Here is a 24,288-nt window from a genome sequence, read left to right on the forward strand (position 1 = left end):
TCTAAAAAAGAAAATTCTAAATAAAGTCTTTTGAAGCCATACAATAACTTTATATGACGGTGTCATGATCCCGGCCCCCCTGGTCCACACCAGTTCTAAGCTGGCTGCTAGGCGTCGCACTGGGGGGTCGCCTGCCCAGCCTCATCCCCGGCCTCTAGACTCCCCCGAGCTACCCGACTTTCCCCCCGTCGGACAGACAACAAGGGAAGGTGATGGGGGGGATTCAGATGGGAACGGGAAGGGCTTGGGCCCAGCCGCGCTGCACACCTCAGCCTGACCGGTCCAGTCCTTAGAACAACTCCTGAACCCTCTGCCTGTTCTGTCACAGCCAAGGACGCCATGTCTGAACAGTGAGTTACTCGATCTTAGTGCTGCATTTGATACTATTGACCACAACATTCTTTTAAATAGACTCGAAAATTATGTTGGCATTAGTGGAACTGCATTAGGATGGTTTAAATCATACTTATCTGACCGTTATCAGTTTGTAGCAGTAAATGAAGAGATGTCTCATCGATCACAAGTTCAGTATGGCGTACCACAAGGCTCAGCACTAGGACCAATGCTTTTCACTCTGTACATGCTACCTTTGGGAGATATCATTAGGAAGCATGAAATTAGTTTTCATTGTTATGCTGATGATACTCAGCTCTATATTTCTTCACGCCCTGACGAAACTTACCAATTCACAAAATTAACGTAATGCATAGGTGATATAAAAAATTGGATGACTAGTAAATTCCTACTACTAATTCTGAAAAAAACAGAGATTCTAATTATTGGACAAAAAAACGTCCTCACGTAATAATCTAGAATACTGTCTAACACTTGATGGCTGCTCTGTCAAGTCTTCGTCGTCGGTTAGGAACCTGGCTATGCTCTTTGATACCAATCTTTCATTTGAAAGTCACGTTTCTAGTATCTGTAAAACTGCATTTTTCCATCTTAAAAATATATCTAAATTACATCATATGCTATCATTGACAAATGCGGAACAATTAGTCCATGCGTTCATGACATCAAGGCTAGATTATTGTAATGCTATTATGGGTGGTTGCCCTGCACGGTTAATGAACAAATTACAGCTGGTCCAAAACGCAGCAGCTAGAGTTCTTACTAGAACCAGGAAGTATGACCATATTAGCCCTGTTCTGTCAACACTGCATTGACTCCCTATTAAACATTGTATACATTTTAAAATATTGCTGATTACTTACAAAGCACTAAATGGTTTAGCTCCGCAGTACTTGAGCGAGCTCATAACGCATTATAGTCCTTCACGTCTATTGCGATCTCAAAATTCCGGCCAGTTGATAATATCTAGAATATCAAAATCAACTGCTGGCGGTAGATCCTTTTCCTATTTAGCACCAAAACTTTGGAACAGTCTTCCTAACATTGTCCGGGAAACAGACACACTCCGTCAGTTCAAAGCTAGACTAAAAACACATCTCTTTGACCTAGCATACACATAACACATTATAGACTTTTATAATTCAATGTTAGGCTGCATAGATTAGGTCAGCCAGAACCGGGAACACTTCCCATAAATCCTGATGTACTCGTTACATCATAAGAAGAATGGCGTCTACGCTAATATTAGTCTCTCTGTTTATCCCGAGGTTTACTGCAGTCCGTCGGATCCAGGCTGTATCCAGATCTGATGAAGGACATGCGCCTGGACGCGATGACAGCGCAGTCCTGAAATGTCATCTAGTATCTCCCCTGTGAAGGCCTCCCTCCCCTCCCTTTACCTCTCAACAGATAAAGCGTTGTCAGGATAGTTCCGGTTCGCATGGCTACGCGGAAGCGTTAAAAATTCTGTATTATACATTTTAAGGCCAGACAAGTAGTATGTTGAGGGTTGATTTGTAGGGAAGGACTACACGCCTGCGCACATATATTCAAACGCGCATACCTATAGACTGAACTCATAATGTGCATGTGCATGCCATCGGCGTTCTCACTGGTTCGCGTTTTTGAAGTTTGTGCAGAAAGAACTTAAGAGTTTTCTGTTAAAACGGTGTCGTGTTAGCGACCCCTAAGTTAATAGCCAATGATCGTTGCGACGGAAGTGAATCAAACTAACTTTAGCTGGACAATAACTTTATTCTAGAGCTGCTATAAAGCCAAAACAATCTCTGTTACTTTAATTTCCTATTATCAATGTAAAGCCGCTTTGGAACAATCTACATTGTTAAAAGCGCTATATAAATGAAGATGACTTGACTTGACTTGAACCCTCTGCCTGCCCTTGTAAGGCCAAAGGGGCAATCTGTAAACTTCCTGTCTGCCCTGACATGACCACGGAGGTCGTCCCTGAACATCTGCTCTGCTGTGGTGGTCTTCAGCTGGTTCTCTGGTTTTCATGTTTAATAAAATAAATGCATTTTGAGCTTCCTCGTTTATTGAGTTCACCAATCATTACAGTGGGAAAGACTAAAAGGGTTAGTTCACCCAAAAGTGTTTAATTGTCATAATTTATTTACCCTTTCAAGTTTCCAAACAATCCCCATGTCTTCTACTAGCCACTTAAACAGATTGCCCCACCCCTAACTCACTCTGTTGGTTCAGCCATTGCTGTGCCAGGCTGGTCGGATGTTTTGAAAGCACCACACTCAGAGTGAAGTTTATACACCTACAAATGGCTCTTATAACTTTACTCTATGGGCCCTATTTTAACGATCTGAAACGCAAGTATCAAACGCGAAACGCAAGTAACTTGGGCGGATCCCGACGCAAATCTAAAATGGGTTGGTCTGAAGTAGCTACATTACTCATAGGTGTGGTTTGGGCATAACGTGAAATAAACCAATCAGAGCGTCATCTCACATTCCCTTTAAAAGCGGGCGCGCTTTTTCCATGGCAGATTGCTATTATAACGGCGGATTTGCCAGGCGCACGCAAGGAGCAGTTCACAGCCGAGGAGACCAAAGTTATCGTCAAGGCCGTAAAAGACAGAGAAGTGACATTGTATGGGGATGAGAGAAACCCACCCAAATTAGCTTCGGTTAAACAGATGTATATTAACTTGGGTAAATGTGTAAGCTAGATTTATGTATTAACTTATGTATTAAGATTTCCGTCCTTCGGATGAGACGTTAAACCGAGGTCCTGACTCTCTGTGGTCATTTCACGAGTTCACATCTACATATAATTATTACGGTAAAGGTTATGCGTATTTGGCGTGCTGTCCGGGTGGAGGGCTCCGAGCTCGGAATTTCTGCCCGAACCCAGAGTACTCCCCCCGTTGGTGAGAGTAGATGGAACTAGAAGTGAGGAGATGGAACTAAAAGTGAGGAGATGGGGTGGAGGTGGGATGCTGAATAAACTGTCAAGGAACAGAGGTGGGTTCTGCTGTTATTTATATTGTCCTGAGTTGATTACTGATTGATCTCCACTTGTGCTAATTGGGTTAATTATCTGCACCTGCTCCTCCCGAACCTTGTTAATAAAACATCATTTCACGAGTTCACATCTACATATAATTATTACGGTAAAGGTTATGCGTATTTGGCGTGCTGTCCGGGTGGAGGGCTCCGAGCTCGGAATTTCTGCCCGAACCCAGAGTACTCCCCCAAAAAGCAAAAAGAGCAAAGGACAGCCGCCAGACTAAAAACCCCCCCAAAACGCAGAAATTTGGCAGGCTGTCGATTTAAGAATAAGCCTGGTTGTTTGAGGGCCTGCTGGCTCACGAGTGGGGAGCAGACGTTATTTGGAACAACCAGACGGGGAGGCTCGCGTTGTTTCTTGACGAGAGCAGCTCACGGCGTTGGACGGGTGAGCCATACCTGCCGAAGAATGAGGAACAGCATAATTTATGCCGCCTGACCAGGAGGGCCTGTGTTGTCTCTGGCGGGAGCAGCTCAGAACAATAAACCCTCATGCCTGAATGACTATCGTCCAGTTGCCCTCACATCCACAGTCATGAAGGTATTTGAGAGACTGGTTAAAAACAACATCTGCTCCTTCATACCTGATACACTGGACCCTCTTCAGTTTGCCTATCGGCCAAACAGATCTACGAAGGACGCCATCTCTCACGTCCTACATTCCTCTCTCACCCACATCGACAGCAAAAATGGGAACTATGTAAGGCTGCTTTTCATCGACTACAGCTCAGCCTTTAACACTGTAATTCCCAGCAAATTAACTTCCAAACTCCTAAATCTGGGTCTGAATCCTTCACTCTGCAAGTGGATTCAGGACTTTCTTTCATACAGACCCCAGGTAGTGAAAGTAGGCCGGTCCACCTCCGACTCCATCACCCTGAGCGTAGGAGCGCCACAGGGCTGCGTTCTGAGTCCCCTACTTTACTCTCTCTACACACATGATTGCGTGGCTTCTCACAGCTCCACTTCTATTGTCAAATTCGCTGACGATACAGTGGTTCTAGGCCTTATCTCCAACAACAACGAGACCGCATACATGGAAGAGGTTGAGAAATTAACATCTTGGTGCCAGGACAACTGTCTCTCTCTGAATGTGACCAAAACCAAAGAGCTGATTGTGGACTTCAGAAAGAGACAGCAGGCCTTTACTCCTCTTATGATCAGTGGGACACCTGTGGAGAAGGTGAGCAGCTACAAGTACCTCGGTGTGAACATCTCTGAGGATCTTACTTGGACCTCTCACATTCACACACAGGTGAAGAAAGCCAGGCAAAGACTATACCATCTGCGACAGCTGAGAAAATTCAGGGTATCACCAACGATCCTAAAAACTTTCTATTCAGGGGCCATAGAAAGTGTTTTAACTCAGTGTATCACAGTGTGGTATGGGAATAGCTCAAGTCACGACTGCAAATCACTTCAGAGAGTTGTGCGCTTAGCTGAGCGCATCTCTGGGTCTTCTCTCTCACCCCTGCAAGACATTTACCACAAACGCTGCAAGAGCAGAGCCAACAAAATTATTAAGGACTTCAACCACCCACATAACTGTCTCTTCAACTTGCTGCCATCAGGTAAGCGCTACCGCAGCGTGAGGTCTAAAACAGAGAGACTTAGGAGAAGCTTCTTCCCTCAGGCCATCAGGCTCCTAAACTCGGCCTCCTAGCATTATCTGTACCCTGGACATCATACCCGCACTCTGGACATTAATACCTGCACTCAGCACTGACTGCTCTTATTGAAACGAAGCTACAAATCTGCATCCCTGCACTTTACACTGCTGCTATGTAACTACCTCGTTACTATTGTCTGTACATTTCTGTAAATATTCTCAGTTAGCTTACAGATCTTTTTTTTTTTTATTATTTTTTATTATTATTATTTTTATTTATTTAATTTTTAATTATTATTATTATTAGAAATTATCTTATATTGCTTAAATTGTTAATATTTTTAGTGTTTTATAACATTGCACTATCTTGGAGTTCACCCTATTTACATTTCACTACTGGTTGTATATTCTGTATATAACTGTGTATGTGACAAATAAAATCTTGAATTGAATCACTGCGCTAGGCGGACGGGCCTACTGGCTGACAAATGAGCAGCAAGATTTGGGAATGGGGGGGAGAGAGCAGTGAGATCAAAGACGGCCGACCGAGAGGGCCCATATAGCTTCCGACAGGAGCAGCTCACAGCTTCGGGCTGGTGGGTCCTATCAGTCAACGGCGGAGTGACAAATTTGGAAGCCCAGCCGGGAGACTTCTTGCTGTGTTCGCTGGGAAATTGGTACCTGCTGGATGGGGAGAGAGGAAACAGATTAATGCTACATCCGCTGGGAGACCAATGCTTGCTGGATGGAGAAAGAGAAAACAGATGCATGCTACATCCGCTGGGAGACCAATGCTTGCTGGATGGAGAAAGAGAAAACAGATGCATTCTATGTCCGCTGGGAGACCAATGCTTGCTGGACAGAGGAGGAAACAGATACATGCAACGTCCGCTGGGAGACCAGTGCTCGCTGGACGGAAGAGAGTAGAGATAAGTACATAGTATGTCTGCTGTGAGACCAATGCTCACTGGACATAAAGAGGAAACGGAAAAGAGGAAAATGAGTGCTTGCCCGGGAGATTTTCTCACACTGCATCCGCTGCGAGACCAAATGCTCGCTGGATGTAAGTGCTCTACCGGGAAAGTTCTCACTCCATCCGCTGTGAGACCAATGCTCGCTGGATGGAAAGAGGAAACAGGAAAATGAGTGCTTGCCCGGGAGATTTTCTCACACTGCATCCGCTGTGAGACCAAATGCTCGCTGGATGAAAGAGAAAACGTAAGTGCTCTACCGGGAAAGTTCTCACTCCGTCCGCTGTGAGACCAATGCTCGCTGGACAGAAAGAGGAAACAGAAAATGAGTGCTTGCCCAGGAGATTCTCACACTGCATCCGCTGTGAGACCAAATGCTCGCTGGATGAAAGAGAAAAAGTAAGTGCTCTACTGGGAAAGTTCTCACTCCGTCCGCTGTGAGACCAATGCGATTACCTGCGTCTGTCTTTGAGGTCAAGTCAAGTCATATGCGTGAAAAAGCTTTCCCTGTCCAAGCAAAGCGAAATATTTGTCGTGTCATCCTCTTAACGTTTAAGGGGATTTACCATAAATGGCATCAGCGACAGGCAGCGCTGGTCGGCATTACACAGCGCGAGGAAGCCGCGGGAATCAAAAAGCAGCGAGTCACGCATTGAACAATGCCATTTAAGCGTCAGCTTCAGCGTTACCCATGCGACGCATTGCTGGTCAGCTCAGCCTTGAAAAGTGGAGCTTAACAACTTGTTTTATTGCTAAAAATAATCAGCATTTTTGAACGTGTTCGTTGAATGAACGATTTAATGATTCACTCAAAGACAATCCATTGCCGTAACAATGTAATGCGCGCTGATTGACAGCCTTTAATGCGCAGAGATGTTGTTTAGTTTCGGTTACATTGGTAACTGAAAATGTAGGCTACTCGTTTTTGCATGCTGACCACATGGTAAAACCTATTAATAGCGACAAATAAATATAAATATAAATATATCTAAATAAAATGGCGATAACCGCGCTATTGAGCCACTCAAAATTACCGCAAGGGAAATTCCTTCACCGCACAGCCCTAGCGTGGACTTTGGAAAGAGGTTGGCTGATTGCACTGATACGCTTCATCCTTCGCGAAAACTGAACATCCGAATTTATCAGCGCTTGCCTCAATCCTATGACTGTCCACTTCCTAAGGTGGAATTGTTGGGACGGCCGAACGATTGGAAGACGCCGGGGAGGAATTTTGAAGTCTCGCTGGTGGAGGCGAGTGTGTGGCTGTTCGAGCAGGCCGGCGGCCTCGCGAAGAAGCCTGGGGCTCAGTTGTGATGTCGGGCAGAGAAGGAGTGGTCCTAGGATCGGCAGATGCGGCTGATGATCCGGGGAGAAGTTAGACTCGTCGTCAGATGGGAAGAGCTGGTGCTGCGACATGATAGCACAAGGTGTGAACAAATATGTTGAATAAACTGTCAAGGAACAGAGGTGGGTTCTGCTGTTATTTATATTGTCCTGAGTTGATTACTGATTGATCTCCACTTGTGCTAATTGGGTTAATTATCTGCACCTGCTCCTCCCGAACCTTGTTAATAAAACATCATTAAAAATTCCAAATTTGCCCATTGGCGCCTGTCCATCATGGCCTCCTAATCATCCCCATATACTGATTGACTTCATCACTGTCTCCTCTCCACCAGTAAGCTGGAGTGTGGTGGGCGTTCTGGCGCAATATGGCTGCCGTCGCATCATCCAAGTGTGCATGCACATTGGTGGTGGTTGAGGAGATTCCCTCCTTCCATATGTGAAGCGCTTTGAGGACCCAGAAAAGCGCTATATAAATGTAACAAATTATTATGCCTATTTTTTCACATCTTCATGGACACCACAATGATTTCCCTTGTGTGGTAATATTTTTCCTTGTAATTATGTATGGTTTGCAAAAATGGGAACTGCTGTCTGCGTCTGTGTAGATGAGAGAAGCAAAGTGTATGCGCGTTGTGCACACGCTACATTATGGCCTATTTTAAGCATGCGCCGTTGCGCCCTTAAAATAGCATCTGAATAATGCACCACTGACTTTAGACTAGGTTTTTCCTGGTCTGTGGCGGAATTGTTTTCTGAAACTGCAGAATAGCACCAGGGAACGTTTGCGCCGGAACACGCCTCCTCTTTTCGCTGAACTGCCCCCAGGAGCGCAAGTTCATTCCCTAATTTACCGACGTGCATCTGTGGAGGGAAAAGTCAGCTGTGTGTCGGGTGCAAAATAGGAATGATACATGCGTCGGTGTACAAAGTCAACTGCGCTGGGTGCAAGATAGGGCCCTATATATTAATTTGAAAGTAATTTGACAAAAAAAAATACTGCACAAATAGCTACAGTACATACACTAATTTTAAACAAACACACAGAACTGACAAAATAGATGTTCTATAGACATTTACAGTTTACATGCAGCCTCCGCTCTCTCACACACACAAAGTCAGACAATATCTTCATTACCCCCATTTTAGCCTCACTCCATTGGTTGCCCATTCATTTTAGAATTAATTTCAAAATTCTTCTATTTGTTTTTAAATCCTGTAATGGTCTTGCCCCGCTATACCTCTCTGAGTTTGTACAATTTTATACTCCTTCCCGGTCTCTCAGGTCAGCAGATCAGCTGCTCCTGAGAGAGCCTAAAACAAAGCGGAAGCTCAGAGGGGATCGTGCCTTCGCAGTGGCAGCTCCAAAACTTTGGAACAGTCTACCTCAGCACATCAGACAGGCCTCCTCTCTGTCTGTTTTTAAATCCCACCTAAAGACCCACCTCTTTTCCTTGGCTTTTAACACCTAGTAGGAAGTTGACTTCATTTATTTTATCTTAAGGATTTTATTTGTTGTTAAACTTAAAATTTTGTTACTTTATCTATTGAGTTCATTGTACTATTATGCTTCTGTTTGTTATTCATTATTATTGTATTTTTATTTTTGTGTGCAGCACTTTGGAAACCTTGTGTTTATTTAAATTGTGCTATATAAATAAAATTGGATTGGATTGGATTGGATGGCCTTGAAAGCACTAGATGAATTTTCATCTTCATTTGGCAAAAAATAACTAACTCCCCCAAGTCTACAAAACCAATCACTCTACAAAACTAAAAAAGAACAGGAGCTTTGTGTTGATTTATGATTCAATAAATAAAATAAAATAATTTTGTGTCCTGACTGTATAAAGTGTTTGATGGCAGAACAGATGATTTTTTCCCTCATCTTCAGTCTCACTGTTTCTCAACAGGTTCATTTTCTCTCTGGTTCATGCTTGAGGGTGAGGGGGTGGAAATCTGACACACACACAACAGCAGTAACAGCAGCAGCTTAAAGCATGACTAATCAAGCATGAAGTGGCATGGACGCAATTGAGCAAATTAACAACCAAAAACAAATGCTAAACAAACCATGACTCATATAACAAGTCAATTTCTTTGTGTGCCATTCTGTGCCTCCGAAAACCTCACTCATCTTTGACGTCCATGCCAAATTATGGCATTCAAATCTCAATGAGCTTTTAAAGCAGGTATGCCAGGTGCTTAAAGAAAAATGGAACGTTTTTATACATTTAAAACATCCTAACATTCTGGTTCATAAACATGGCGAACCACTGAGGTAATGGAGAGATTGCCCTTGACTATGCAGACATACAGAATAAGACCTTGAGCACCAGGGCCAGTTTCCCACATTTGTTCGTGTGCGAGTTATGTGGCCTGCCTATTAAAATGGTAATCTCAGCTCACAGCTGTTTTCATCATCATTCCAGATTGAAGTTTTGTGTCCTGGTTACTCTTACATGCCACACGGACAATTAAGATGTGCAACAGATGGTAATAAACCGACATTTAAGAAAAGCAGTGACATACAGCTCTGGCACAAGACTTTCCAGAGGCACTAACAGTCATGGACAGATGAGGCAGATGAAGATATATCTGTTTCTGTCATAATCTGTCAGACTTGTTCATGATAAGTAATAATGAATAGTAACCATTAAATTTGCATACTGTCTATCCATCCACTCTCTGAACTGCTTGTTCTCTGTAGGGTGATGCCTGGATGCCTGGAGCCTATCCCGGCCAAAGGCATGGAAACAACCTGGAAGGATGGCCAGTCCATCATAGGACTTTTGCATACTGTACTGTATACATTAATCGAATGTGAAATGTGACTATGAACACATACTATTCTGAAACAATATTATTATTTGTTTTAGAAAAAAAAAAAAAAAAAAAATACACAAGTGGGTTATTCTCTGGAAATTACATCATTCGTGGGCTATATGTGTGTCTCTTTGACATACTGAAATTAGTCATATTATCAGATACATATCAGATAAAAGTTTTACATCTGAATATCAGACCATTTCCATTCATCACCATTATATTGTCATACAAGATTAACAGTGTTCATTTTTTTACTGAAAGTAGGTTGTTCATAGCGAGAACATCTTCAACCCAGTTGCATTCAACCCCAAAATGTAATTTTGAATGTAAAAGGGCTGAGCAAAATTAGGAATGTAACATATTTCGAAAACTACTACTACTACTAATAATAATAATAATGTTATTGATATTACTATGATCATGATTGTTTCGTAAGAAACAGGAAGCTGTAGTGTGCTGTTGCTTTTATGCGTAATAAAGATATTGTGCGTTCATCATTTTGCTTTACACCTCATTCCTGTGGATTTACTACAGCTGAGCCAACCCTGACAATATTCAAGACATCCTATCAAATATGTACAGAGCATCTGGTGAGGCAGCACACAGGCTGCTGAGGATGAACACACAGAGAAAGGGGCTTTTCTGTTTCACTCTCTGCCAAAAAAACAACAACAAAAAAACACATGGAACAGCAACTTCCTGTTTATTACAGCAGAGAGCCAGAGAATGGAAGTGAGACAACCCTGGAGCCAAAGAAAACCCCACTGCATCCTGAGACACAGAGATGGAAAAGATTAAATTCTATACTGTAAATTACTACTACTGTGGATTGTTATTGTATTCAAGCAATGCAATTACAATAAAGGTCTCAGACAATGTGGTTGTTTTTGTTTTCAGTTAAAATGTAAATGTTTAACACTCCTTTCTTTAATCTCTTCACTTCATCTTGTATGCCACAACCTAACTTGAACTCAATGCCGTCATGGCAACTGAACCAGCAAAGCAAATATAAAAAGGAATAAAAAATGCAGTAATTTCTCAAACTGTCTTCTAGATCTGTATGTACTTATTTACTTTAGTAAATTTAGTTGAAATGGGTCATATTATACTACTCTTTTATACTTTTTTATATATTTATATAGAAAATATTATAAACACTACCCATCATTTATATAATAATAATACATATTAACATCTATTATTAAATTTCATTCATAAATTCACTTATAAATGAATATAATTAATTTACATATAAAAGTCGTTTTTGGCACAAGACTTTCACAAATGTTATATGTCGACTTCATAATAAGTTTATAACAACCTCTGTTGGTGTAGTTAAGCCTACGATTGGTTTAACTTGTACCTGTATGTGAAATGGAAAAACACATGCAATTTAACACACAAATAATCAAACAAACCATGTACAACCTTCATCATTATTTAAATAACAGTGTTTTTTTTTTACCACTGTAAGCTGATTTTGGAATATTATCATAGAAGTGGTGTAGAAATGATTGACATGTGGGTGAAACACAGTCTCTCCAGAGCTCTTCAGAGAGCGTATGAGGTCCGAATGACGGAAAATGCCTCGGCTTTTACTTTCTTCCTAATTCATTGTCTGACCTCTCTTCAACTCTCCGTCTATCTCCTCCCTCATTCACCTCATCCATTTGTCTGCACCACCCTCTCATCCTAATGGATGCCACTAGCTTTTCTTAGATCCTTCCACTCCAGCAGTGTACAATCTTTCTTTGTCTCTCACTGTCTGCACCTGCACTTTTTATATGAAAAATGATTGCATGCTGAGCACTTCAGAGACATGGTGGAGCACCATTGGGAGAGAGTGCCAGGCAAAGCGTCTGGCTGAACTGAATAACTCCTTATTCATGCTCTCACGCTTGTGAGTGTGAATGTGTGATGGGGAAAATGCAGACTTGGGTTAATGATTCATCAACTCAAAACAAGAGAGGGGAAACTGTGGATCACTTTGTGCAAATAATGGAGTGATTTCCAGGAATCACAGAGCTTTCACACAACAGTCCTGTGACTATTTAGAACCCTCTTTTTAGCAAGAACAATTTTTTGCTGTACATACACTGTTAGACTTTTCTGTAATTTATACAGTTATTTACTTTAAATCCCCCAGTATTATACTGCTATTTCTCTTTACAGTAAATAACTGTGATTCCCATTGCATCATGGGAATTTTCTGTGACGTCTAACACCACATACAGAGACTTACTGTATTTTTTAAATTTGCTGTTCACTACTGTATTTGACGTAACGGTCTCTCTGGCTCGCACCATTCCATCGTGCTTTTTATTTCCTAATTTTTGCCTTACACCGCGTGTCTACAACGCTATAATAGCCAGAGGCTGTCTATATTGGACACATTGAAGCGACCGGACCATTAATACAAAATGCAAACCTGTTTGTCCCTTGTCAGAAATAGCGCGAGCGCTTGGACTCGGAGAACCGTCAGAAATATAACGGCGCATCACTATACACTGTCTGGGATTTTGTCGTGTCAAACGACACAGGATTGTGCTCAGTTTAACCTATGTTATAACGTTAGCCTAACGTTACTCGTCAACATGGCGGTATCTAACTTTACCACAGTAAACTGCGCTAACGTTTCATTTTACAGACTTTGTTATTATTGAATTGTCGAGTTTAAATATGCCAACGAGCAACAACTTAGTTTACATTAACAATAAATTAACTAATGTGAAATTCTGTTTTGGTTGTAGATAATGTTGGACTACTGATGAGAACCTTTATAGTTTTAGCATTAGTTTGCAAACTATAACATATTATAGTTTTTCTTTTTTTTTCTTTTTTAATGGGATTTAATATTTACTTCCATTTTTGTACATGTTTAAAGACAACTGCAACAAAGCACCAATTTGCGCCAGTGACTTCTAGCAAGATTCTGGAGGTTTGTGATACATTTTGAGGTAAGTTTGCTGAAATGATAGCAATATGTGAAAAGTGCTTTGAAGCCACTGGTGCAGACTAGGTAGCTTACAATATCTTCTAAAATCTCTATAAAATTGGCTAACTTTATATCAAATAAGTGACCTTTGCATCATGTCTAACTTTATATTTATTACACAGCAAATGAACCAATCAGAAGATGGACCATTTTCTGTGTTCAGTCTAACCAGATTAAATGTATCCAGGTAAGCAGTGCAGTAAAACTCTCACTAATTCATTCATACCAAATCTAGCATTCTAAACTACTTAGGTTTATATTTTTGCATTATTGTGATATTTCATTAGGCAGAAGTCTCTCTACCATTGCAGTCCCACCTGCACTGTAAAAAAATTCTAACCTCTCCAAGTCAAAATTTTCTATTGACTGGTCACATCTAAATTTTTTAATTGGCCCAAGTGCAATTCTTGTTGCAATAGTCTGTTAACATTGGCGGAATGAGAAATAATACGTCAGACTAATTGAAAAATTTAGATGTGACCAGTCACTAGAAATTTTTGACTTGGGGATGTATTTTTTTTTTACAGGTGGGTTAACTACTGTAGGAAGGAGAACGATCATCACACAGTGATTTCTTGCATGTGTCTTACAGTGTATTTGTCTCAAACAGGTACCCCTTCACTGCAGACAAGCTGAAATGGGCTAAAATCATCGATTTCAGTCTTTCTCTCTATGGATCTCAGCATTTTTGGACAGAATTTAGGATTTGTAAGTATTAAAATTTAATCTGGCATAATTTAATTTAGTTCTTTTGTATGCTATTTATTGACAAAAGCTGTTTACAAATATATATTCTTAAGTTTTTGTGAAAATAATAATAACAATTTAAAAAAAGGAGGTTTAAAATAATTTGACACTAATATTTTCTCTCTCTCTCTCTCTCTCTCTCTCTCTCTCTCTCTCTCTCTCTCTCTCTCTCTCTCTCTCTCTGTTTTATATAGTGTTGGAACCAGGATCTCCTCTGAAGAGTACATTTGTGTTTGTGGACACGCACACAGACCAGGGAACATTCTGATGTTGTCAATCAAGTTCTGAACAGGAACCAATCTTTGGAGAAGTTCATTTATTCGCAAAGGTGGACAAAAACATTGTGTTGGCTTTTTAAAGATTATTTTGATGATGACTTTTACTCCTATGCTGTAGAAAAGATGGAGGAGTAGACAGTCAGACATTGATAATAATAAGAAATGTTTCTTGAGCATCAAAGAGACTTCTTTCAAAAACATTAAGACACTTAAATACTTATTTTGGCCACCAGTGTACATGAATCCAACACATTTTTGTAAATAAGTGAAATTATTTTGAAGGTGGGGTTATGTGTCATGTATTGTGAAAAGAACTGTGTTTTGTCCTGTGTTGGACTTTTCCTTTTTGACTGCTTAAAAATGTATTTATATTCTGCAGTTTTATGAATGTAATGGTTGATATTTCATTATAATATAACCTAAACAACCAATGACTCTACATTCATTTTGTCAAATGCTAACGTTTTGTTTATGGTTTTATGTATGTTTTTAACAATGTGTGCAGTGAAGGACAGCACGTAATGTGTTAATTTAACACGTTTACACATCTTTGTGCTAACCTTTCTGACAAATTTACTTTGTTAAAATCATTAACACAATGAATGAGTTAAAATTAACGCAAAAAAACGTTATGCCTAAACTCACCCATTCATGTGTAAAAATTTCACACATCATTTCCAGCATTGGCAGACTGTTTATTTTGTGATATATATGAAATGTTTTAAATAAAAAAATGGTATTTTGTGATAACTTTGTCTAATTGGTTTGTATGTCAGTAGTACTTATGTAGGATAAAAATAAAATTAATCATATATCAAAATTATTAAATCTAATTTATGTTTAGTACAAATAAAAATAACAAAATACAGTAGTGTACTGATTAGCTTCATTTTTACAGTAATGCACTGTATTACACAATTACAGTACCATACTGTAAAAATGAAATACGGTTTGGTACTGTAAATCTTAATTACAGTAACTTAGTAATTAAGTTACTGTAATTACTATAAGTTCACACTGCAGGGCTTAATGCTCAATTCCGATTTTTTGAAAAAAATAGATTTTTTTGCAAGGCCGTTCACATTTCCAATTAAATGCGACCTTTTGTGATCTCCTGTGTGAACGTGAACGTGAAATGACCCAGAAGTGACCCGCATGAGCAGAAGAGTACTCAACGGTAAACGACGTCACTTGTTGTTTGCGGAAGTAGCTAAACATGGATGTCAACAGTGGAGCTCGTTTAGCGATATTAAAGTTATTTTCCCAAAGGAGCCAGCACAATTACAATCTTCTCGTTTTAAGAAGAAAATTAAAAAGAAGGAGGAGAGCAAGGTTTTTGGCCATGGCGTTTTGTGGAGCAGTGGTAGCAACGTCGGTACAGAGAAACGTGTGGGTGCGGAGTCGCAGCCAGGAGTGGTGGGATACTGATGTGAGTGGCTTCACTAATACAGAATTCATCAGTAACTTCCGAATGACCAGAACCAGGTTGTTTATCTTCTCATTCCCGCCTACTTCAACGCAGAATTATGACGTTTGTCGCTTATCAATGACGTGCGGGTCGGATACATGCGACCTGGCCGTTCAGACTGAAGTCGCATTTAAAAAGATCGGATACGTATCGGATTTGGACCACATACCCAAGTGGCCTGGGTCGCATTTGAAAAGATCGGATCTGTGTCGTTCAGACTGTCATGAAAAGATCAGATACAGGTCGCATAGGGGCAAAAAAATTGGGTCTTTTCAAGCCTGCAGTGTGAACGTAGCCTTACTGGCAACAGTGTTGCCAGTAAGTTACTGTAAAAAACCCTTGAAAAGTCTAACAGTGTAGTTCTTCGGAGATATATATATTTTTTAATTATAACTTTAAGTATATAACTGGAGGAATCATACATAAATCGTTTCCAAAGAAACATGGAATTTTAAAGGATATAATTTGCTATGACATCATATAGAACTTCAAAAGGTTATCTTACGACATCATATGGAATTTAAAAAGGCCCTTTTATTGTCACAATCGGTTTTGGTTTCAGTTCCTTGTCAAGTATTGTCTTTATGTTGGTTTGTATAGCTGTTGCATTTATTTTCTCCTGCGATCTCTCTCTGTGTCTTTGCCTGTTGTTATCTTTGTTAATTTGGTTTAAAACCGTATGTAAAAAGCTGTATTTAGATCAGCATCTCCTCTCCTCCTCTGACACTGTCGTAACAATTATAGCATAATGGAACGCTGAAAGGAAATGATATGACATCCTATGGAACTTTAAAAGATTTGAAGCTCTATCTACCTATCTACCAAAACTGTTTGTCATGAATCCTCTAAAGAAAGACAGAAGAGGTAGGTAAACTTTAAAAGTATCCAAGATTAGTTAATAAAATATCTAAAAAACACTTATTTCCTGCTAGCTCACCTACTCTATTCTTTCCCATTACTGTCAGTGCAGTAAAGAAGATGGATGAGTCTATTTTTAGCTCACGGAGGTAATGCCAGCCCCTGACACAGCTGAACACTGAAGCTTTACATTTATATGTTCTGGGGGGCTCATCATTTCCATCAGTATAAACTCATCCTACATTAAAATGATTCAGACCTACACACACACACACACACACACACACACACACACACACACACACACACACACACACACACAGAACAAGTATCTGCTGCAAAACAACTGATTTATGTTCACTTGCTTTTTTATTCTCTCACAAAGTCAATGCAAAAAAACAACAACAGATATTCATCAAACACACAACACATTTGCCAACTAATTTGGAACAACAGACATTTCAATTCCATTCACACCAGAGGAAACAGAAGAAAGGTGGGTTAGCTCACATATTTCTTCAGGGGCATTACTTGGCTTGGTGTGGTGAGTTGAGAATGATTTCTAGGGCTCAGACCGAGGAGACCACATCCTGCTAGTAGGACCGAAAATGTTGACCGAAAATGCTTGCAGGTCCCCTACCCTCTTAACAGAAGCCAGTGCAGTCAGGAGCGCCATCTTAAGAGATTGCAGAGATTTGAAGGGCACCCTCTGTAAGGCAGCTAAGATTAAGGAGAGGTCCCAAGAGAGTACAAGATGAGGGTGGGGAGGATTCAGCTTCTTTGCACCCCTCAGGAACCTGATGATCAGGTAATGCTTACCCACAGATTTACCATCTACTGTATCGTGATGTGCAACGATTGAGGCAACATACACTTTCAGGGTGGAGGGAGACAGCCTTCGCTCCAGCCCTTCTTGCAGGAAGGAAAGCACAGCCCTGATCGGGCATCTCCGGAGGTCTTCTTGGTGAGAAGAGCACCGTTCAGCAAACAGGTTCCACTTCAGGGCATAGGTGTGCCTCGTAGAGTGCGCTCTCGCCGAAGTGATGGTGTCTACCACCGCCTGGGGTATATCGCCTAAGTCCTCCGTGTCCCATCCAGAGACCCCACGTGGAGGTTCCAGAGGTCTGGACGCGGGTCTCATAGGGTGCCTCGTCTCTGAGAAAGCAGGTCCTTCCTTAGAGGAATGCGCCAGGGAGGGGCTGTCGTGAGGAGCATGAGTTCTGGGAACCAGGGCCGGTTGGGCCAGTAAGGCGCAACTAGCAAGACCTGCCTCCAACCATCCCTGACTTTGCACAGTGTCTGTGCGAGTAGGCTCACTGGGGGAACAGTGCAGTTGGGGTCCCATCCAAATGCCCAAGGCTGCAGACCTGTTGCACGTGGCACCACAGCCAGTGGTGGAGGCATCTTTTGAGACAACAACATGCCTGGACGCTTGTTCTATGGGAACTCCAGCCTGTAGAAACTTGAACAACAGGCTGAAGGTTTGGCGACAGACTCTGCTGTGAATTCACTGCTGAAGCGGCTTCATATGAAGCAATCTGAGCAGCATTAGGCTTCCCCAGGAGCCTCTGAAATAGTTTCAGTGGAGCCATCGACCTGCCCTTGAGCAAGGTCAGGCAGTTCAGCACCGACTGAGCACATTCTTTCATGAGACATGCTGTCAGGTTGACTGAGTCCAATTCCATACTGAGAAAAGAGATCCTCTGCACGGGGGAGAGTTTGCTCTTTCCCCAGTTCACCCGAAGCCCCAGATGACTGAGGTGCCTGAACACCATGTCCCTGCTGCTGAGGCTGTGCGGGAGTGGAGGAGGAAATCGCAGAAGGGCGCCCTCGACGACGGGCAGGCGGGGGGACTACAGCCTGCATCGGGCTGGAGGCAGCAGCAGGCCGCAAGGGAAGGATATGCTTAATCACCTCCGTCTGCTTCTGTGCAGCTGAACTGCTGGGCGAAGATCTCGATTGCGTCGCAGAAGAGGTCGGCCTGAGAGATCGGGGAGTCGAGAAAATGGTATTTGTTGGTCTCCCTCATATATGCCAGGTTCAGCCAGAGGCTTGGCCTTGGCCTGGTATACTTGCAGGAGGGCCATGAAGTGCAGGGCAGAGGCAGCCTGTTCAGCGGCTCTGTAATCCTTGGCTGTTAGCATGGAGGAGAATTTAGAGCCTTGGATGGGAATCGCGGATTACCCCACCAGGTGGCAGCGCTTTGTGGAAACAACTGCATAGCTACCACTCTGTCCACCGGGGGGGATCTCCATGTACCCCTGGCCGCCCCACCATTGAGGGTAGTGAGGGAGGAGGAAGCACCAGCTCGGTTTAGGGCAGAAAAAGGTGCTTTCCAAGATCTGGTAACCTCTCTGGGGCGGGACGCTGGTAGTCAGCATGGGCTGCTCCACGATACCAATCATCCAGCCTTGAGCGTTGGGGACCAGGCGGAGGCCTCCACTCGAGCCTGGTGCTCTCAGCGGCCCTGGAAAGCATGGCTGTCAGCACCAGGTCGGACTCGATCAATGTTACTCTATCCGAAGGGGGCAATGCAGGCGAGTCTTCATCCCCGGAGGACTCTAGCCCACCCTCCAATTAAGCTATCAACATCTGATCCTCCACCAGAGCCCCGAATTAAACGCTTTGTACCCCATGAGAAGGACCAGCAATCGCATCCGGAAGCTCCACAGCTTGCAATGCACTAGAGGAGTGGGAGGTCCACAGAGATTGACTCGGCGGGTGAGCCCCCACTTTGATCCTCAGGTCACCATGGCTATTCACCGAAGTAGCCCTCTTCTGATTACCAGAAGAGGGACTAGATAGGGGCATAGCAGAGGGGATTCCACCTCGTCTGAGGTAATCATGTCTCAACCGCAGCACCGCAATGGTCATCTTCCCGCAGTGGGTACATGACTCATCCACAAAAGCCACCTCAGCGTGCTTTAAGCCCAGACACGTGAGGCAGCAAGCGTGACTGTCAGACGGGGGGAAACAATAGCAAACACACGGGTGGAATGACATCTTTAAAAAGATGCAGTGTCAGACACGTGCTTGCTCTTTTAGGGAAATAAGCTCTTTTAAGTGCTGAAGCGCACAGGGGAAATGGCCTCAGCACAGCTTACAGGAGCTATAGTAGCCTGCAACGTGCAATATGCCCTTTTAGAAGCTGTAAGAACAGCAGGAAATTAACTCTGAAGTCGCGACCACCGCTGCAGCGCCGTCACACCAACACCAGATGAAGAGCTTCTCCCGACTCGTAGCACACTTGTTCAATGATTTGAAGAGCAGAACAATAACAACCACTCGGCTCCGAAGCGAAAGCTTAAAGTGCGATCGCACGCGTGCTTCCTTATATACCCAATTTGCGGGGCAGGGCATGTGATGCAAATCTTGAACGCCAATGGCTCTCAGGTGAGATCCCAATTCTGCGTAACGTTAAAATGTGACTGAAAGGGAACCATAATTACTATAAAGACAGTACAACTAAAATTACTCAAAAGTTTAAACAGTTATATTTATAAAAGCTAGGCACCAGAATATCATAAAACATCTGTGGAATTGGGGAAAACTATTAGGGAAAACCTAGTATTTTCACAATTCCATTTGGTGCAGAAATCACTAACAACAGATTTATAGGTGTAGCGTCTGGACCAATCAGACACACAAAAATAACTCATTATATTTATTGAACAATCCGGCAAACCCACTCTCCCAACAAACTGTGTTAAGAGTTCTATGTGTGAACCATCCCCCGGAAGCTGCAACAAACCTAACCCAAATTAAGATTAAGCTAACACACAGGCAGAACCAGGTGTCTGGTTACAGGACACGTGAAGACTGATAAGACTGTTAATGACCAGAAATGAACATTTCTTAGAATTAATAAATAATGAATAATGAGCGTTGACTGAATGACTGAAATCTCCTATCCCATGACAGACAATAGTTCTTTTAACTAGATTAATGGAAAAAAAATGCTCTTTTAAAAGTTACATTAAAGGGATAGTTCATCCAAAAATGAAAATTCTGTCAACATTTACTTGCCTTAAAGTTGCTTCAAATGTGAATTTATTTCTTCTGCTGAACACAAAAGAAGATATTTTAAAGAATGTCTGAAACCAAACAGTTGATGGACCCCATTGACTTCCATAGTATGAAAAAAATACTATGAAAGTCAATGGGGTCCATCAATTGTTTGGTTTCCAACAATCTTCAAAATATCTTATTTTGTGTTCAGCAGAAGGAAGAAATTCAAACAGGTTTGGAACAACTTGATGTAAATGATGATAGAATTGTACTGCAAAATTTTCATTTTTGGGTGAACTATAAGCAAGATATAAGGAATATCCATTCCATGTTTGCCTCTCAAATTATGGCATTTTTATAGTTTATTTTCCAGCTAAAGCTAGATTGCTGACATATTTTAATAAGCACAATGTACTGTTGCTCTCTTTGGCTGAGGTGGCAAAGTGTACTGGTGAGGTGTACTGCTGCCCCTTTGTAATAAATACATTCCATTAAAGCAACACTAAAGAACTTTTTTTACCTTAAAATAATGTTTCAAAATAACAGTGTGTTCGTTGTAAGAGGCCGATCAGATGGATGTAACTATTGTGAGTCAAATTATATTGCCACCAACTGGCAGCAGGAAGTGTGTCACTTTCAAAATGCTTTTGACAAAAGTGGGGGGGTTAGTTTTACCTACAGAAACAAAACTCGGTATGTATATTATTCTCATTGAGCCAGACAACTTTCTAATTGACAGTCATTAGACAGTCTCCGACCAACAGGAAGTCAGATATTTTGGTTTGAATGTGGATTTATTTGATATTTCAGACTCTGAGTTTTTAGCTACTCCTCCTAAGTATTTTATTTTATTCACACCAAACTTTTTCAACATGATGAAAATACATTAAAGATGCTAAATTGTGAACGGATATTAAATATCTCAAACGGTTTTGCTATAGTGAGGGATTAAAGTAATGTCAAAAAAGTAAACAGAAAGAGTCTATTAAAAATGGGTATATTGTGCCATGTAGTGTTTTATACTATGTATAAACATGTTTTTTCTTTTAAACAGTGTTTTAAAGTACACTAATTTCATTTAATTCAACACTGTATAAAGTATAAAGAAATATCTAAGTCTTTGTCTTTTTGCGTAACAATTTTTGATATATATATATATAAATTACAAAATATGCATAGAACCCATATCTTTTAAATGTGTTTGCTTCAAATAAAATTAAGATTGTGTGTTTGGTAATTGAAGCTAAATAAATTTTAAATTAATGTGCTATATATATTACATCAATATATTTGTTTTCCTTAAAATTTTAATCAACACTAACTTTATTCTCCTCTGAATTATAAATCATTTATTCTGTATAAAATAATACTACCATTAAAAACACTTTTGAGTTTCTTTTTCAATCAATGTATTATGTGTAACTTAAAAATAAGCAGATTAAACAGATATGTTTGAGGGCAAGACATGAAAACGATTAAATATATAGTATTACCAAAAGAGGGCATATAGGGTTATTTTTAAACAAGGTTGGATGAATCAGATAAAGAAAATATATTTTGTTACAAAGACATTTTGTTTGGTTAAAAAAATCAAGTCATACATAGGGCTATTCTGCCCTATTGTGTTCAAAATATCAAAATAGTACATACAACTTTTTATCAGGTAGGCCTATTGTATTTATATATAAATATATTAGGTATGTGACTGAGAGGATATTTTCCCACCGGTTAATCGACGTGTGACACCGGCGGGGGCTTTTAAATCGCTAATTTAAAAGCAAAAGTAAAATATGTTTGTCCGTCCGCATGGACATTGATAATGGTGTGGAGCAGAGCGAGCGTTTTCAATTAAAGCTACAATATGCAAGAATTTTTTGTCTCTAGAGGGCGCTACATTCCAAACAACAACAACGGCGTAGCTTGATGACGATATGAAGGAGCGTGGAATGATGGGAACTGTTGTTTTAAACTCCACCGTGGATGTAAATCGTCAGACGGGAATCAAAAAATCATGTTCATGGATGAGGCTAAGTTCTTTTTTTATAATGACATGCTTTTTATGGTGAGGGGAGCGTGGTTCAGCGCGGTCTGTAATGGGAGAGAGAAGAGACGAGCAAGTAGGTCAAGTGCAAATGACGAACACCTGTGTCTTATTGCTGTGATCCGCGTGGAGAGACCGCTTTTAAGCCGCGCGCTGCAACGAGAGAGAGACTGAAGAGAAAATTGGACACAGAGAAAGAAAACCGGTGGATCCGAGCTCTCATTTTTGAACTGTTTTGAGCCGTCGCGGTTGCTACGGTGAATGCGCGTTGTGCACGACTTTTGTTTGTTTTGCTTTATTTTAATAAAGTACGAGTCCCTGTCACGCCGACCCCTGTCTTCTTCCTTCCTGACTCTTGAAACTCATCACACTTTTATTTCATTAAAATGAATTAACCGCAAGAAAAGTAAGGTTTAATACTAAATTGGTTATCATAGATGTTACTGTATGTCGAATTCATTGTTGTGATAACGCGGCGCAGTTTTACGTGTTCTAAACAATTGTTGTAAAAGTACATTCGAACATACCCACATCATTTGCCAAAATACTGATTAATCTTTATGTATAACACATGCTATATTTATTTACATGGCCATAAACACCAGGGGCCTGTACCATGAAGGTAGCTGAACAAACTCGGGGTTACAGGATTGGTTTTGAGTTGACAAATCCAAACCGTTGCGATCAGGCTTTATTGGTACCATGATGCAGCTCATCAACTTTCTCTGTCAACTCAGGCTTTGATCCTTAAGCTATGATTACTCCACGCGCGCGTGCACATAAAAGAGTGACGTCGACACTGAACAGCCAATCGCGGGTAGTAGAGCGAGAGCGTTATATTTTTCCGCGGAGGAGCAAGAGATAATTATTCAGAATTACGATGGATTTAAATATGTATTTCAAGCTCGAAACAATACGGTCTCTGTGCCAAAGCAAGAGAAGACTGTTGGAGAAAGATTGCTGATTGTTAATGTGTAAGTTAAACAAATACGTTCTATATTTATGTAAAATTATGTATATGTATGTGTAGCCTATATGTTTACTATACCCTATAGCCTATTTGTATAATATATAAAAAATGTACATGTATGTACTAAGAAAGATTAATATTCCTTGATTTTTAAATGCAACCCCAACTCCAAATGTTCTTGGCAGCAGATAAAGACAAAATATAAAAATAATAATTCAAAGTGGTGAGTATTTACCACAACCTTTTATTACCTCTGTGAACATTTGATCACAAACACTTGTTTGCAGCAAACAGAAATAAAGAGTTAAATTCAGAAAACCAGAATACACTGTGGCGGAGGAGTTGGCTCTGAGTAGGCAATAAGGGGCGGCCGATTATGGATGGGATTACAGGTGCTGTACAATCTGACCCTGGTGCTGGCTCCTTTAAGTAAGTAACACTGGGTACGTGTGCAATACATTACTACTTTTAAGTTATAAATATGGCTGACTGTATGTTCTGCAGTAGAGAGAAATGTGTCCCTGTTGAAGCCAACACACACACACACACACACACACACACACACACACACACACACACACACACACACACACACACACACACACACACACACACACACACACACACACACACACACACACACACAGTCTCCCACACAGAGGTCAGTATGCAGCAGACAGAACACCAGAAACATATTTATTAGGGTGGAGGAAATGAAGACACTTCTGTCTGTGTGTTCTCAGACAGTTGCTGATGTGAATGCACTGGGCTTTTTATT

This window comes from Rutilus rutilus (assembly GCF_951802725.1).
Source record: "Rutilus rutilus genome assembly, chromosome: 24".
Lineage (NCBI taxonomy): Eukaryota > Metazoa > Chordata > Actinopteri > Cypriniformes > Leuciscidae > Rutilus > Rutilus rutilus.